The sequence below is a fragment of the Dermacentor andersoni genome, chromosome 10 (genome assembly GCF_023375885.2).
Source record: "Dermacentor andersoni chromosome 10, qqDerAnde1_hic_scaffold, whole genome shotgun sequence".
Taxonomy (NCBI): Eukaryota; Metazoa; Arthropoda; class Arachnida; order Ixodida; family Ixodidae; genus Dermacentor; species Dermacentor andersoni.
This window is the reverse complement of record NC_092823.1, coordinates 107,963,410-107,969,409: the sequence shown is the minus strand read 5'-3', so window position 1 is coordinate 107,969,409 and position 6,000 is coordinate 107,963,410.

Genomic DNA, 6,000 nt, shown 5'->3' with positions numbered 1-6,000 from the left:
CATTGTTTGAAATATTATGAAGCAGAATCTTGTTTTAAGGTAGTTGGTTTTCCACATTGAAGGGGAGCAATCAAGCGGCGTGGAGTGACCAGGACAAGAACCCAGACTTACAGGAAGCACTAAATCTCTGGTGTTTCTACTGACTTATTGTAGCATTCAATATGCTTTCTGTTAAAATGCGTCTCGCTGTGGGTGATATCTACAAGGGTCGCCACGACAGGGCCTACTGTCATGGACAACATAATTTAAGCAACGAATCATCGATTATGTGTTTGTGCATGTCTGTCGTGTTTCACGGAGGTCAAGACACTTGTCTAGAACACGCCTGATATGTGCTTCGGACTGCGTTTGCGGCAATAGCTGTGGCTAGTGCCAGTGGTACGAAATCGGATGGATGCAACCATGCTCCGCTATGAGATGCCTCGTCTTCTCTTTTCCTGCGGGGGAAATGATTTGGCAGCTGCTCTGAGAGCCAGTAGCATATTCTAGAACAATGTCTTCACCTTCTTACTTGTGGCAGTAATGAGCACTGTACTTAGTAGCACTTGCACCGTACTTAGTGGCAGTACGCTATGCGGGTTCAAGTTCGTTTGTTTGTTTATTGATGCTGTTAATCCCCGAAAGGGCCATTACATAAGTGATAATGCAGAACATAAGACATAAGATGTGTCACGTTCATGTAAAACACAAATTAACATAGAAAAGCATGAACATAACAACAAAAGAAATGTAGCGTACGCGTGTTGCTCGTATTAGGCAATAAATTCACAAAAATATGTACATATTTTACATTCACAGTTTCTACAAGATAGCACACAGTGAATAATATAGTACACAATGAACACTATATTTTTACAGTGTTCTTAATTCGTTCCTAATTAAAGCTGCAGTCAAGGAACCAATGTGGCTTGTATCGGGTTCGCTTTTCTTTCGCCTTGAGCGCTTCATATGCGAATCTGGATAAATAAATAAATCAATAAATCAAAGGTTCGGGACATTTTTACCCCTTGCTACATTTTAACGCGCACTGAGATGTCAGCGCACGGAGCGTTTTTGCATTCCGCTTGCGCGGAAATGCCGTCGGTAATTGAGCATACGCCTTGCTCGAGATCCGAGATTCGGCTCTTGGCCGTGTTTCTGTGGGTGCGAAGTGCAATAAGAACCGTAGGTGGTGAGTGAGTGAGTGAGTGAAACAACTTTATTCGGTCCGCAATACACGCAAGTACACTCAAGGTCACCTGGCTAGGCCCACTCGGGGACGATCAGGCCCTCTCGCGGGCCCTCTGGACTGCCAGGATTTGAGAGGTCTGGTCCTGGGCCCTAATGAGCTGCATCATTTCCTCTTGGGTGAAAGGGGGACCGGCAGAGGCGCAGCCCTACAGGACATGCTCTGAGTCCGCATAACCACCACACAGGGGGCAGTCCGGTCTTGGGACTGCCCGCCGTAAGTGGTAAAAATTATTTCTAGAGCTCACCTTCATATATAATCTACAGTGTTTCCCGAAGTCTCCCACTGATGCTTCTTTTTAGAACATCAAAGGGAGACAAAATGTAAAGATAAGTTGAGCTGTATTGGTAAACTACGCTGTTACACTAACAAAAAAGAAAAAGAAAAAGAAAAGACACCTTAATCGTGAAAGCAGGCTTGATAAGCTAGGAGAGACGCAATACGAGCCTTGAAAGGACACCATCGCACTGAGAGGGAGTGGATGCTCCGGCCTTGTTAATTGTTTATTGGCCAAAGTGAACTAGCTTCATTGTAAAAAAAAAAGTTCTGGGGTGTTAAGTGCCCAAACCATGATATGATTACGAGACATGCTGTAGCAAGGAAACACCGGCATACTTTTGACAACCTGGGGTTGTCAAATGTGCACTCAATGACCTGGAAGCGCAACGCCAAAGCCATTACGCCATCTCGGTGGGTGACTTTATTGTACTAAATGGACCGCTGGAGAAGTTGTCGAAACTTGGCAGGTTTCGATAGCTTCTATAGCATCACAAACGATCCCCGGTATACGAGCATGCGCGAATGCTCTCTGAAGTACATGACGTCACACTTACGTACGGACGCCGAGGTTACGGTGCGAAATTCAAGAACTGAAAGCTTAGTGTTCATATTGCCTTTTACTAATCAACCCCTTGACTCAAAACTAACGACAGCAGATCCTTAGAAGAGTAGCCTTGCTCGCCCGACTTAGTGAGTGTATTTCTTCAGTGTCCCTCTAAACTACACGGATCACGCAGTCTTTCGACCTTCCCGGCCCGGTAGCTCATGGCATTGCATTGCGTAGGAAAGATCCACCGCACTTCGGATTCCGGCCGCGGTGGCCTCATTCTGATAGCGGCGGAATATAAAAAAAACTCTCTTCTATTGTGCATTCAGTGCACATTAAAAAGGAAGAAAAACCCCAAGGTGGTCAAGATTAATTTTCAAGATTCCCCCACTACGACGTGCCTCATAACCAGATCGTGGCTTTGGTGGCGTAAAAGCCGATAATCGTATTATCCGAACTTACATTCACAGCCAGCCATGTGCACTTCCGGCGCGAGTACTTTTTTTCTGTCTGCCAATCACCGCGGGCGCAGCTCGGCGCATTCAGACATAGTGCACTAAATGAGGAGGGGGAAAGGGCGTTGAGCCCTTTCTCAAGATTAGCATCCTTTCCACTAGCTGCTGTTCGGCTGTTTGGCAGAGAGCGGCGGAGACAGGGTTACGAGCGGGTCACAGGGCGCACATGCACGCGCACTAACGCACACACAAGCGCGCGCTCTCCCCACATCGGTGCCGAAAGCGACGCGGTTTGCGGATCTGTCCGCGGAAGGCCAGGAAACGCCCCGTTCTTTTATTAAGCCGACTCTCCGACGCCGGGAAACGCGGTAGCACGCGGAGGGACCCAAACCCTCGCCCCCGTCTTCTGCCTACTTTCGAAGGGAGACAAACCGAGAACGGTGAACGCAAGGAGAGTAACGGCATGCCCCGAAGGAAAGAAACGAGTTTCGCAGTCTTAGTTGAATACGAACATAAAAAAGAAAGAAAAGTAAACGTTCTGTTCTGTTGATCCCCATTTTCTCCCTTCCTCATGTAGTTCGAAAAAAAAAATGAAGTTAGATTTCTTCGTCCGAGACGCCGGGTTTCGCTTCGAGCCAGAAATGTCGGGGACACGCGGAGAGGTAACGTCGTCGCGTCGGGAAGAAAACGCTAGGGTAAGTGCATGACACTTCTGGGCCCATATTCTGAAACGTTCGCATTCCGCGAAACTATCGCCTTGGCCATGCCTCCGCCAACGGCGTGCGCTGATTGGCACTTTTAGCAAAACCGGAAAATAAACAGCGCCATCTAGTAGTTCCGGCCTATGTCATTTTAACGTCACGGGGTCGATGGGTGCTCTTGACATATATTGAATTAACGAACACGTCCTTTGGCGTTCGGTTGATGGTTGACTGGAGTAGAGATACGGTAGGTGGTAGTTTATAGTAGCCTTATTGGTGTCCCCTTACACGCATTGTTTCGCGGCGATATTTGTTGATTCATTTAAAATAAATGATTTCACACGTCTTTATTCAATTTATTTTACCTAAAGCCGCCGTAACCAGCCGTAGTCAGTGCGCAGAATCCGTACTGCGGCCCCTACACTCGAAAACAACACACCCGAGCCGCTCTAGACTTGCACGGTGTGCTCTCTCAGGCGATGTGAAGCGTTCGACAGCGCGTATTGTAGTGCACGCTGACATCACAGGTAAGCAGTCACTGGATTTATTGAACGTGACTATCGCGGCGGCGAAACTGTCGCGGAAGGCGAACGTTTGAAAATACGGCCCCTGAGCAGGAGGCACATATTGATTAGACGTTTGTTTGAGACACATTCGTGCTGGACGCCGAACCATGTTAGGTGCACCGAGAAGACGAGTACTTTCCCTAGATTTTTGCCTGGCTTATCCGTCGCGGTAGCTTAGTGTATATATGACATTGCGCCGCTGAGATTCAGGACGCGAGTGCGAATCCCGGCTGCGGCGGCTGCATTTCGATGGTGGCGAAATGCAAAAAGGCTGGGCTACTTAGGTTTAGGTGCGTGTCAAAGAAACACCAGTTGGTCAAAATTAATCCCGAGTCCCCCACTACGGCGTGCCTCGCAATCAGATCGCGATTTTAGGAACCCCGGAATATAACAAATGAAAAAAAAAATAATATGCTTTTTTGGGCTTTATTATCAGTTGGCTTCCTATAATTTGGGCTAACAAAAAATCAGGACCCCCGGCACCCGCCGTGGTTTCTCAGTGGCTATGGCGTTAGGCTGCTGAGCACGAGGTCGCGGGATCGAATCTCGGCCACGGCGGCCGCATTTCGATGGGGGCGAAATGTGAAAACACCCGTGTACTTAGATTTAGGTGCACGTTAAAGAACCCCAGGTGGTCGAAATTTCCGGAGTCCTCCGCTACGGCGTGCCTCATAATCAGAAAGTGGTTTTGGCACGTAAAACCCCATAATTTAATTTTAAGGACCCCCGGCTCGCCCCCTTTTGGTGGCTCGTTGCATAGCGAGGGTCTAGACTCCGGAAGGTTTGATGCATTCGGGTAGCAAATACATGGGCTTATTGACCCACCACAAGCGCTTGTGGTGTTGTCTTCTCGTCTCGTGTCCCGTCTACGTTTTGCGCTGTTAACACCAGGATGGAAAACCAACAAGCCCAAGCTGCTATTCAAGTCAAAAGGATGCGCCCTATCCGCCGCTACGGCCACGAGTGGCGCCGCCTAACACTCCCAGAATCTTGTCCACACCCACGAATGCCCGTGAATGTGGATGGGGCAAACAGCCGTCGCTGTAGCTCATTGGTAAAGCCTAGAACGCGTTACGCAGATGTTGCAAGGTGAGGGTGCGGCTTCTACGAGTGGCAAGTGGTTTCTTTCTCGTCCTCTTTCATTTCTCTTTACCTTAATTACAGTTTCAACATTTGAAATAAAACAATACACAATTTCCCCTATGCATTCCTTACTTACATGAAGATGTTTTAGAATAGGGACACCCAGAGGCCTCCCAATGATTAGCGTTTTGCCACAGCGGATGCGCTTAACCCAAACGGTATCTTTGGGTTTGAGTTTTTACGCGCTTCTAACGAAAATTAAATATAAAACGGCGTGGGTGCCCCAGACGCCCCAAAGCTGCTTTTCGTTGTCTCATCGTCGTCGCTAACATCTGAAAAAACGCGTCAGTGCCCCCTCATTGAAAATAATAAACTTTCTGGTATACTTTTATCCCGTAACATATTACGGATTGCACTATTTCCTCTTTTTTTGCCTTTGGCATCCTGTCTTCATTTTCCTCCCGCGTGCAGAAAGGGAGCTGCAATCACGTGACGCTAACGCAAGCCGGAGACCACATATTCTAAAGCACTGTGAACGCAAAGCGGTCGCTTGTTGGGGCAGTCTGAGCTCTAGGCCCCCATTCTAAAGTTTAATATATGCTGGCGTTATGCAGTTGTCGATCCGTCGCCGGTTTTTAAGCATGCACTACTTTTAAGTGAACGTTCTTGAGTCAGAATCAAGCTGCTGTTACAGTTGCAGGGGGTTCTGTTCAGGACATCGACGATTTCCGCCACATTGTCGAGTTCGCCACCTGGTCGGCTCTGATTGACACGGAGTGCTGCTGCGATTGGCTGAAGATACCGTCGTTACAGAAGCTGCCAGTATGGCGGAATTTGCCGACGTCCGGAGCACAGTGCTCCAGGTGAACCTGGAAACAGAACAATGTCTGTCGCAGTACTTTCCGAATCGTTTGTGCTTTAAGTTACGCTGATACACAGCCAATTAGCCTCAACCTTACAGCTCTTCCTGTGTACTTTAAGGGTACGTTCGATTCGACTACACCACCTGACCCAGTTCACGAGGTGCTGCACCTTGCCATTCGCTTCAGCGGCGCAGCAATGGCACCCGCTGAACCACGACATTCGTTTCGCAAGGTGCAGGTAAGGTGCAGGGCTGGTTCATGATTTTGCTGCACCCACT